Source organism: Amia ocellicauda, chromosome 19 (genome assembly GCF_036373705.1).
Source record: "Amia ocellicauda isolate fAmiCal2 chromosome 19, fAmiCal2.hap1, whole genome shotgun sequence".
Lineage (NCBI taxonomy): Eukaryota > Metazoa > Chordata > Actinopteri > Amiiformes > Amiidae > Amia > Amia ocellicauda.
The window spans coordinates 5,850,628-5,863,367 of NC_089868.1; the positions used below are offsets into that span (position 1 = coordinate 5,850,628).

The 12,740-nt window shown below is 43.2% G+C and overlaps 1 long non-coding RNA gene across 1 annotated transcript; it reads left to right on the forward strand.

Moving 5' to 3' along the window:
- The first annotated feature begins 489 nt into the window (after positions 1-489).
- Positions 490-1,510, forward strand: LOC136714529 (uncharacterized). Its single transcript, XR_010805031.1, has 2 exons — positions 490-737; positions 944-1,510. It is a non-coding gene; the product is annotated as an uncharacterized LOC136714529 (long non-coding RNA).
- The last annotated feature ends 11,230 nt before the right edge of the window (positions 1,511-12,740 follow it).

Consider the following 12,740-nt stretch of genomic DNA (forward strand, 5'->3'; position numbering starts at 1 on the left):
ATCTTCCTGGATGAGTTTATCCAGGAAGGCAATCATTCTGCAAACGTAACACTGTAGTGGCCACACGCTTTGAAATTGTATAAGTTGTAGGTGCCCTCGAAATTCCTAAACCACCTTTCCTTCAGTCTAGTCTAACCAACACAGCAACTGGACTGAATTAACTACAATTAAGGCAAAATAGGAATAAGGTTAACTTCAATTAAGGCAAACCTAAAAACAAGATTAGGAATACTAAGCTGAAACAAAATAGCTTTCTCTCTCGCCTGTCCTGTGTCTGTGTTACAAGAGGTGCTGGGAGGGGTGATTGGTGTTGCCTATTAATTGGTGTTATTTATTATGTTTATTTTATTACGGAGTTTGTGGGGTTTTATTTTCACTTGTTATTACTTTTGTATTTGTTATATTACTTGTTAATTTTCACTTGATTTGCTTTGCTTTTTTTCACTTAATTGTTTTCACAACATTCTCACCAATGCAGACACCAATCAAGGACACACCCGTCTGATTGGGCGGTGTCCCCCACTCCTTTAATTTGCACAACTGTTTTCATTCATCTCCTGACCCCTACTGAAGAGCACCTGCTTTAAAAAGAGTGCAGAGAGCAGGAAGAAGGAGACCTGGGACTGAGAAGGAAGGAGGACAGCACTGTGGGGAGCCAGGCAGGAGGGTGTGTGACAATGGGGAATAAGCCTAGAAGACAGCCTTGAGGAACAGAGGAAGCTGCAGATGGGAACAGGGTAATTGTTCATGGCAGGATAAGTACTCTGATGTCTTCTGGGAAAACTCTCTCCTTGGTTTTGAATGAGTTTTGGCTGATGATTGCTGTGCACCCCTCCTGGCTCCTGGCTGCCTCTGTGTAACATGTGGTATCCTGAGGAGAAAAGGAAAGTTAATTTGAGAAGAGACGGGACTGATTTTCCTATATTTCCTACTTGCCTGACAGCTGGTAGAGACGGTGTGTTTCCCCCGGTGGTCAGCTGGCCCTGAGACGGGAAGCAGTACACCTGTGGAGAGACGCGCTGGGGAAAAGGCTAGTGGAGGGACGTGAATGGGGAAAATAACCACTGTAGTAGGTGTGGTTTCACTTACCTGGCCTCAATGACGCGTTCCCTCTGAATGTCCTTTCCTTGTTTTTCTCTCCCTGCCTAGAATTGGTGGCACTGCAGTGCCTGGCCCAGGAGTTGTCCCAGTAGGAGGGGGGGCACTGTACTGCCAAGCCTCCTAGGAATCCACCTACCAAGAACTTGAATGGACCGCAGATTTGCACCTTAATTCCGGAACTTGGGTTTTGGGGGGGGGGAGCCAAGACAGGCTTTACTTTTAGAGTAGTTTTATTGGGGATTTGTTTATGATTAGTTAGGTTTTTTTTTTTTTTTGTATTTGCTAGTGCAATTGCCTGTTATTAAAGGCAGTTTTAGTGTGTGTAAGTCTATGTAATGGGGCCTCTAGGCCGACGGACTTCGTGCCCCACCTGGCAACCATTGTAATAAACTTGTGTTGTAACTCTAAATATTGACTCTGTGGTGTGTACATTGGGATCTTGCTAAAGCCTGCGTGGGGGAATAGAGACCCCCTCCTCACTAGAATAAAATAGGGGTGGCGTGGTCACGTGACGGTGGCAATTGTTCCCTCCTTTGTCAGAGTCACATCTGTCTTGGGTAACTAAACTCTGCTCTACACCCCAAAATGTGGTAGTGTTCAATATACTTTATCCCAGACTTAAGCAGATATTACATACACCTCTGTGCTATCAAAAGTATACTGTATTGAAACCTATATTCATAATTTAGCTGTCTATTATTTTTAGGCTGTTGGAACACAGGCTGTAAGTAAGCTTAAATACAGTACATGTAACTATAATGGCCTATTTGCCATAAAAAGGACATGGCAGAAAGTTAAAGTGAAATACAAAAACCTCTTACAAAGTGGTAGGTTAAATTTACTTTGGGAATTGGCTTTGTATCCTTGAAGTTATTCTATACATCTACTTTAGCCACAAATAAATATTCAGAGATGAGGAGGACTGGAGGTGGGCCAGTAACAGCCTAAGTCACTGCTGCAGAGGAGTTGGCCCTTGACCAGAATAGGCATTGGCTTACCATGGATGGGAGAGCTGGGGGCAGCTCCTCTGACCCAGGGGCTGGTTGCAGCAGTTATGTTGGAGGTAAGTGCACCACATTCGATTCATAAACATTAAAGAAAGAATAATCACATGTGTGTTCCAGTGACTGGACTGCTCTGCTGCCACCACCATTATAGAGAAACTTTACCTTGTCATCTAATCTGTAATAATTTTGCTGTGCATGATGTCTACATTGCCTTTCCAGGGGCCTGGGCCACATGACCGCATGATCATGCAAGGACTCAAGAGGTGAGCACCCATAATAGTAGTGTTTGTTAGAATGACATGGCTGGGGACTGCTTGTAAGCCACCATAATTTGCATATTGTCTTTCGCAAGGAACCAGAGGAAGACATCAAAGTCCTCTATAGGCAGTATCTCCAAGAGTAGATGGCAAACTACCTCAAAATGGCAGGAAATGCAATACCGGGAATTAAAGATGTCCAGTTGGAAAAGGAAATTTAATTATTGGATAGGAAGCTGGCTGTGAGTGTGAATTTGTAAATGTACATGTCATTGTCTACACTTGAATATCAAGGTGTCAAGCATTTAGTGTCAAACTGAATCAGAGTGTAAATAAATGTTGTAAATGCAATTAACTAAAATATAATGGGCAGCAATGCGATCCCTTGCAGCTCGACAACTCTGCTGATCCAGATGAACTGGCTCCACTTCATCGTCAATCTCAATGTGGGGCACTTGGGCTCTCCCTCTCCTTATAGTAGCAATATTGTGCAACACTGTGCAAGACACAATGATGTTGCAGGCTATGTCAGGAATCACGTGAAATCTGGCCTTGAGTTGGTCAAAAGTAATTTCGATGCGAGCTCTTGTCCTGGCAAGGGCAATGTTGAAGTGGGTCTGGGGGTTCAGGGTCGGGATATGGTGTCATGAAAAATGGCCGGCATGCATAATCCACTATCAACAACCCTCGCAAACTCTTCTCCACCTTCTCCTCCCTTCTTGCCCCCCCTCCCCCTCCTCCTCCCCCATCTCTCACTGCTGATGATTTAGCCTCCTTCTCCTCCAAGATTGCAGACATCCGCAGGCTCTTCAATACTCCACCCTCATCTCCCATCACACGTATACCTCCCACCGACCAAGCTTCCTTTTCTTCATTCTCACCTCTCTCAGATGCTGAAGTCTCCACTCTCCTCCTACGTCACAAACCCACAACGTGTGACCTGGACCCTCTCCCTTCTTGTCTCTTCCAAGCAACCGCTCCTGATCTTCTCCCCTTCATCTCCTCCCTCCTCAACTCCTCACTCCTCTCTGGCTGTTTCCCCTCTGCATTTAAACAATCTGCTGTCATCCCACTGCTCAAGAAACCAACCCTTGATGCCACCTCTCCTCAGAACTACCGCCCTGTCTCCCTAATTCCCTTCCTCTCCAAGACTCTCGAGCGGGCAGTCCACCGTCAGCTCTCGGACTTTCTGTCCCAAGACTCACTCCTTGATCCTCTGCAATCCGGCTTCTGCACAGCTCACTCCACTGAGACGGCTCTCCTGACTGTCACTGACTCCCTAAGCCGTGCTCGGGCGGCCTCCCTCTCCTCAGTCCTCATCCTCCTTGACCTCTCTGCAGCATTTGACACTGTTGATCACTCCATCCTCCTCTCTTGCCTCGCTGACCTTGGGATCTCTGGGACTGCTCTCACCTGGTTCTCCTCCTACCAAGTGACATGGCGAGGCTCCTCATCCACCCCCCAACCTCTCCTCACAGGCGTTCCCCAAGGCTCCGTCCTGGGCCCACTCTTGTTCTCTCTCTACACTCGCTTCCTGGGCCCCCTCATCACTTCCCATGGTTTCTCCTACCACTTCTACGCTGATGATGCCCAGATCTTCCCGTCTTTTCCCTCTTCTGACCCTCTCATCCCCTCACGCATCTCTTCCTGCTTGTCTGCCATTTCCGCCTGGATGCACTCTCACCACCTCAAGCTCAACCTCTCCAAATCAGATCTCCTCTTTTTCCCCCACTCTTCCTCACCTTCTGCTGACCTCCCCATCTCGATCTCCTTGGAATCCACCACACTCTCTCCTTCTTCTTCGTCCGCTAAAAATCTAGGAGTCACCCTCGATCCTGCGCTCTCCTACTCCCAGCACATAACCAAGCTGACGCGCACCTGCAGATTCTTCCTGAGCAACATACGCCGGATCCGTCCCTTTCTCACCGACTACTCAACTCAGCTACTTGTCCAGTCACTGGACTACTGCAACTCCCTCCTGTCCGGCCTGCCTGCATCCACTACCCGCCCACTCCAGCTCATCCAGAACACTGCGGCTCATCTGGTATTCTCTCTGCCACGATTTGCACACGCTACTCCACTGCTCTGCTCCCTCCACTGGCTCCCGATAGCGGCACGCATTCAGTTCAAGACTTTGACCCTCACCTACCGCTGTCTTGACCACACTGCACCAAGCTACCTTCAGTCACTCGTCTCTCCATACATCCCCTCCAGACCACTGCGTTCCTCCAGTGCCAGAAGGCTAACTCTGCCTCCTCTCCACTCTCCTTCCTCCAGAGCCCTCTCCTTCTCATTCCTGGCCCCTAAGTGGTGGAACGACCTGCCCACCGAAGTCAAAACAGCAGAGTCCTTGACCTCATTCCGGCGCTTACTCAAGACGCATCTCTTCCGACAGCACTTGTAATATTAGTCCTCTATCCCTGCTAGAGAGCACTTCAGCTTTATTATGCTCCTCGCATTCTTGATTGTTTTCTTCCTTGCTCCCTTTCCCGTAGCCCTCGTCTGTAACCCTACATCTTGACAGCACTTAGCTTTCACCGTCCAGGATGTAGGAAGTCTCTTACTGTACTTGTGCAAATTGTAAATTGGAATTTGTAAAATGTATTATCTTGAATTGCTATGTTTGATCTAAGTTGAATTTGTAATGATTGATGCCTTGTACTTCTGTATTTTTGCACTTTGTTTGCACTTATGTTGTAAGTCGCCATGGATAAGATCGTCTGCCCAGAAATAAAAATAATAATAATAATAATAATAATAACCTCTGTCTCCAATGAGAATCCCATCATATTGTCCTAGGAGACATATATTCTTGATTAGTACATTAAACACATAATCAATGCTTTGAGATTACAGTTGGCTCCTTCACCTTGCTCAAACATAAATGTTGATTATCTGAAAAGTCAAGGAGCGACCCTGGCCATTTGGCTTTAATGTTGGTGATGAGGCAGGTAGCATCACAGGTCATCTGTAAAATACTTAAAAGATGCCTTGCATTACAGACACATTCACCAGCAAACAGTTGCCCGTGTGTACCTTTGATTTAGGATTAATGCCATACTAATTTCAGAATTGTAAAAGATTCTGAAATTCACCTGCACATTCATACTGTGAAAAGGCTTCCTATTTACAAAATCTCCTTTATGTGGTCCTGAGGGTGCCTTGATGGGGATCTGGGTGCAGTCCACAGCACCAATGACATGTGGAAACTTGTGTAATAAATTAAAATAAAACGAAAGTTTTCAAACAAAACTGAGGCTTTATTAAGTGAACATGGAGGTACCTACACTTTCCCTCCAATCTGTTCCTTACACAAACGGCACTGAGATGTTGTGGCTCTCCTGCTACAACTTCCTGAGTGGCGCATCGCTACCCCCTAATATACCCCCTCCCCGGGTCATGTGACACTCACCCCCCAATCGCCGCTCTCCAGCTATACCACCCCAGAGACAGGGGAAGCCACACACCCCTTCTACCCCATAAACATCCCTCCCTAATCCAATACAACAATATCCCATGCACACACACAATACTCCCACAGGTACATGCCAGGATTGCTACAGTAGTTTGCCATTTGTCAGCTAATGATTTTTTGATTATATTATTTCGTTTTTTAATGTGCACTATAGTATTTTCAGAACTGTTTATTAGTTATTGCTGTTATTTCAATGTAAACAGTTCACTTATTTACAGTTGTATTTATTACTAAGTGTATTTTTTCAACATGTACAATGTATGTTAAGTGCAATAAATGTTCGGTGATGTGCACTATTTAAATGTTTGTGTGTCTTCTAGTTTTACCTAAACATTTTCTCTCTGCCATAAAGATGGGCCACCACTTAAATGTTTTTCAGTGGGTTGGGGGCCCCCACAAACAAATCTATGGCTAGGGCTGGCCCTGTGTGTGTGCCCAGAGAGAGATATACAGTGAGTGAGTACAGATTGTTTTTCTATTGGAAATTATCTGTTGATAATATACATTTTAGCTGGCGTTTTGTTATAGATCTATGTAAGATTTACATTAAATAGATTAAAATTATCTCCTTATTTAGATCTTTATCTTGTAGTAGGAAACACGATCCCTGCATATTGCAACCAGGAAGGTTGAGAGTCTTGTTTTAGTTTCAATTTGATCTTTTGAGTATATACAGTTAAGTCCATAAATACTTGAAAGGAAACAATCAAGATGTGCTTTCAATGTAGACTTTCATCTTTAATTTGAGGGTAGTTACATTCAAACTACATCCGAATTACACCCATTTTTATATGTGGTCCCCCCAATCTTAGGGGCTCATAAGTATTTGGACAAAATAACATAATCATTAATTAAATTGTGAGTTTCAATACTTGGTTGCAAATCCTTTGCAGTCAATGACTGCTTAAAGTCTGGAACCCATAGACATCACCAGATGCTGGATTTCTTCCCTGGTGATGCTCTGCCAGGTCTGTACTGCAGCTGTCTTTTGTTCCTGCTTGTTCTTGGGGCATTTTGCCTTCAGTTTTGCCTTCCTTCAGCAAGTGAATTGCATTCTCAATTGGATTCAGGTCAGGTGATTGACTTGGCCATTGCAGAACATTCCACTTTGCCTTAAAAAGTCTTGGTTGCTTTCGAAGTATGCTTCGGGTCATTGTCCATCTGCACTGTGAAGCGCCCTCCAATGTGTTTTGAAGCATTTGGCTGAATTTGAACAGATATCATAGCCCTAAACACTTCAGAATTCATCCTGCTGGTTTTGTCAGCAGACACATCATCAATAAACACAAGGGAACCAGTTTCCTTGGCAGCCATACATGCCCATGCCATAACATGCTTCACAGATGAGGTGGTATGCTTTGGATCATGAGCAGTTCCTTCCCTTCTCCATACTCTTCTCTTCCCATAATTCGTGTCACGGTTCGTGTCATCTTCCCAAGACGACAGTGCTGTAATACTTCACCAGACCATGACAATGACCAATGGACATTTCAGAAGTCTAACTTAGAAAGTGTGTGCCGAGTGATTGGACCCTTTGAAGGTCTGAGAATGTCAAACCACCATTGTGGGGTTGTTTTTGAAATGGCCTCTAATAAAGAGAAAGTCTGTGGCAAGGCACTGGTGTTGGTGCTGGGTTGAGAATGATGATGGTCCATACCAGAAGGTTGGTGCAAAAAAACAGTAATTGTTTATTTACAAAATGTCAAAAATAAAGACAACCAAACTCACAGGCTTGCATAAATAAACAAAAATAAGAAAGTACACAAATCCCAGCCCCTAGCACAGCCTCATCACAAGCTGTGTGAGCCCCCTCATCCAGATTTGAACTAATCTTTAAATAGCTCCCTGCTGCCCTACCCTAATTGGGCCATACCAATAAAGCAGGTTGGCACAGGGGTAGCCAGCAAAGAAAAATAAATGATTTAATCAGAAAGGCTTTCTGTCACAGTCCAGTACATTCTCATATTTAAAGGGTCTCAGGCATAAGCATGTTACATACTTGGAGACATTACCAATGTTTCCTCCTGAGGTTATATTATTCAGGGCACAAGTACTCCCACCCCTCCAACAACAGCTCTGCCAAAGCAGCTTCAGACTGTACCTGCAGCAGCGCACACCCTGAAAAGCAGGCATTCCCCCCCAACTCACACTTCAGGAAGCACAAGAGAGGGACACAGCAGAGAGATTCCAAGAACCACCTGCTCTGCAAGTGTACAAAATTTGCCCACTTGACGACCTCCCACAGCACAGATATAGGTTTAGCAAAAACATATAATAAAGTATATATTCTATCTAGCATACTGCAGTCAGGTTTCATTAATAACAAAGGGGAATTTGCGAGCAAGAAAACCACAATTCCGGTGAGCACTTGCTACAGTGATGGCTGTAGGGAGGGCACAGGTTAGAGAGAAAGGTATTTTTCACATTTCCCTTCCCCCCGGAGACTTGACATCTGCATCGTGAGACAGAAAGTCAGCCACATTGGGCTGATACTGGACAGAAAACCAGTAGGGTTGCATCTCCAGCACCCATGTGGAAATCCGGTAATTTGAGTCTCTCATTTTGTTTAGCCACTGAAGGGCTTGGTGTTCAGTCTCGAGGGTGAAGTCCCTGCCAAGCAGGTAATACTTGAAGGTGTCCAAGGCCCACTTCATGGTCAAGCACTCCAGCTCAACGGTTGAGTATCGTGTCTCTCTTGGCCAAAACTTCCAACTCACATATGCCACTGCCTTTTGATTGTCACCTCCTCCTTGGAGGAGGTCTGCCTACAGGCCCATTCTGGAAGAACATAAGAACATAAGAAAGTTTACAAATGAGAGGAGGCCATTCGACCCATCATGCTCGTTTGGTGTCCATTAATAACTGAGTGATCCAAGGATCCTATACATTCTGACTTTAAATGTTCCCATATTTTCAGCTTCTACCACATTGCTGGGGAGTTTGTTCCAGATTGTGAATACTCTCTGTGCAAATTTGACAAGTTTGTTAACTATCCCAGAGTCCAGATCATTAATATAGATTAGAAAAAGCAAAGGCCCTAGTACTGATCCCTGTGGAACTCCACTAACAACCTCACTCCAGTTAGAAGCAACTCCTCTAATCAACACCGTCTGTCTCCTGTTTTCAGTTTTTAATGCCTTGAAGCCCAATTTCCATTTGTGTCCCCAGGTGTGTGTGTCCCTGCTGATCTGGAAAAGCTCCTCTGGTTTGATGTGGTCGATGCCCTTCATGATTTTGAACACTTGGATCAAGTCCCCACATAGTCTCCTCTGTTCCAGGGTGAAAAGGTTCAGTTCCCTCAGTCTCTCCGAGTAGGACATTCCCTTCAGACCTGGAATAAGTATGGTTGCTCTCGTCTGAACTGCCTCTAGAGCAGCAGCCCAGAACTGTACACAGTATTCCAGATGAGGTCTAACCAGCGCATTGTACAGTCTTCTGTACATTACATCCCTTGTTTTAAATTCTACACCTTTGACAATATACCCTAACATCCTGTTTGCCTTTTTTATTGCTTCCCCACAGTTTGGATGGAGAAAGTGAGGAGTCCACATAGACTCCTAGGTCTTTCTCATGCGATACTTCATCTAGTTCTATTCCTCCCATAGTGCAATTATAGTGGAAAATGTTGTTACCTGCATGTATTACCTTGCACTTGTCCACATTGAATTTCATCTGCCAGGTGTCGGCCCACAACTGAATGTTATCTAAGACCCTTTGAATAACCTGTGCTGCCATGATTGTATCTGCTGAGCCACCTATTTTAGTATCATCTGCAAATTTGACAAGTTTGCTAACTATCCCAGAGTCCAGATCATTAATATATATTAGAAAAAGCAAAGGCCCTAGTACTGATTCCTGTGGAACTCCACTAACAACCTCACTCCAGCTAGAAGCGACTCCTCTAATCGACACCCTCCGTTTCCTATACATCAGCCAGTTCATAATCCATCTACTTACGTTACCCTGAATGCCTACAGCTTCCAATTTGAGGATCAGTCTTTGGTGTGGAACCTCATCAAAAGCTTTCTGAAAATCTAAGTATATCGAATCAGATGCTTTCACTTGATCTACAGCTGCGGTTCAGAAAATTCTAATAAATAAGTAAGACACGATCTGCCTCATCTAAACCCATGTTGACTATCTCCAAGAATATGGTTTTCATTAAGATGCTCCTCTATTTTCTGTCTAATCATTTCTTCCAAAATTTTACAAGTGATGCAGGTGAGACTGATTGGTCTGTAATTTCCTGGCTCAGTTTTGTCCCCTTTCTTGTGGATTGGTATGACATTTGCTGTCTTCCAGTCAGTTGGTACATCCCCTGTTCTAAGTGTCATTTGGAATATTTGAGTTAGAGGCCTATAAATAATTTCCCTCATTTATTTAAGTACTGTTGGAAATATACCATCTGGCCCAGGTGATTTGTTTGTTTTTAATTCTGCTAGTCCCTTTAGTATCTCCTCCTCATTTATCCTGATCTCTCCTAGGATTTGCCTGGACTGATTGTTAACCTCTGGCATGTTATCTGTCTTTTCTTTTGTAAAAACCTCTGTGAAATACTCATTTCAAATATTTGCCACATCTTGATCGTTTTCCAAGGTATTTCCATTTTTGCCCTTTAGCCGTTTCACTTCCTCCTTTATTGACCTCTTGCTGTTATAGTATTGAAAAAAACTATAGGCATTAGTTTTAGCTCCAAGAGCTATGTTTCTTTATATTTCCCTCTTTGCTTTCCTGATCCCTTTCTTAAGATCTCTTTGCAGCTCAACATATTCTATGTATTATGTTTCGTCTCCATCCCTTTTGTATGCACTATACAACATTTTCTTCCTCTTGATATTTTTTTTGCATACTATACTATATTCTATTAAACCATTTTGGCCATTGTTTTTTGGTCCTCAAAAAGCTAAGTTTTGGTACAAATTGCTCCTGAGCCTCAAGTAGTATATTCTTAAAATATAACCATCCATTTTCAACTGAATCGGTATCCAGTGTGCTCCAGTTTACCTCTTCTAAGTGCTGCCTCATACCTTCAAGGTTTGCTCTTCTGAAATTGTAGACCATTGTTTTAGACTTGGACCTTGTTTTTTGAAAGAATGCCTCAAAGCTAACCATATTGTGATCACAGTTTGCCATTGGTTCTCTAACTAGTGTCCCTCTGACTATATCTTGGTCATTTGAAAATATCAAGTCAATGCATGTGCTCTCCCTGGTTGGTTCCCTGACAAATTGAGTTAGAAAGCTGTCATTTACCATCTCAACCATTTCTATTACTGCTTCTGTAGTCCCAAACCAGGCTTTCCCAGTCTATGTTTGGGAAATTGGAATCCCCCATTATAACAGCCACATCCTTGCTACATGCAGTCCTGATTACACTGTACAATGCAACATCTTGCTGAATATCTGGGTTGGGTGGTCTGTAACACACTCCTACCACTAATCCTCCAGATCTCTTGTCCAAAAGTTTCACCCACAAAGATTTTGTTCCGTTACTAGGATCTAATATGAGTTCTTCTGCCTCAATGTCATTTCTGACATATAATGCTACCCCACCCCCTCTTCGACTTTGCCTGTCTCTCCTAAACTGTGTGTATCCTTCTAACTTGTATTTATCCCCATCGTTTTCTGTAAGCCATGTTTCCGTCACTCCTACAACATCATAATCACATGCCAGCACTGTGGCTTCTAAGTCCAACATCTAAGTCAACATCTCCTAGGTTTTGGCGTGCACACCATCTCTCCCATGGGCTGATAGACCAATTCTTCTATATCCGTAATACAGCGCAGATCGACAAGCTGAGCCTCAAGATCACGAACCTTGATCTCGTTCACAACGTTCACAAATGAAACCTTCTTGGATGAGTTCATCCAGGAAGGCAATCATTTGGCAAACCTGACACCGTAGTGGCCACATGCTTCTAAATGTTAGTTTTTTTTTATTATTACGTCTCTTGGTTCCTGTTGCCTAGTCAACTGCTTAACTTTTGTGACCAAGAAACAGCACAGGTCTTTCTCAACAGCTGCTTTAAGTAGCTTTTGTCTGCAAACAGAATTCCTGCTAAATCTCCCTTCTACAACCTGTTTTCTATCACCAACTCAGCAGCTGAACTGAATTTTCTTCAATTTAGGCAAACTACAGACAATGCTAACTTCAATTAAGGCAAACTTAAAACAAAATGAGCAATGCTAAGACTGGTCTGAAACTAGTCAAACAACAAGATGGCTGCCTCTCACCTGTACTTTTCCTGTACAACAACAATTCTGGAATACAGCAACAAAGAAGCTAAAACAACATCCACCTCCACATGAATAAAAACTATCAACCCTGTATTTGTTTCCCTAATTTATAACAATGATCAAGCAACTGACACCAGATAACAATGAAAAGTATGTAACTGCCAGTAAACAAAACAAAAAAACAACAAAGGCGAAGTTCTCAAGTAGGCAGCTGAGACATCACTATTTACATTACATCATAAATAATTAGTGAACATATTTTATACCCTTATCTGGGGACTGTAGCTGGTGTGGGGGAAAAAATAGCTGTAGATTATCTCCTAGTCATTGATAAAACCGGGATGTTTATTGACAAAGATCCAAGCATTGCAGTGAACTAAGCAGTATACAGCTAATGGTTTTAACAACAAAAATCTACAAAGAATTTGAATGACCTGAAACATGTGTACATGGGTGGTTGACGTGACATGGCCATTTTGTGGTTCCGAGCGTCAAACACAAATAAATACAATTTCAATTTGTGAAAACGTTTTTATATTGTTCATGCTGCTTTATGTGAACATACTGAACATTCATGCAATTCATCACTTTTAAAAACAAATTCAACCAAACATAAAAAGCTCATATGGTGTGACTGTCCCAAGCATGTTTCACAAAGTTTAAACT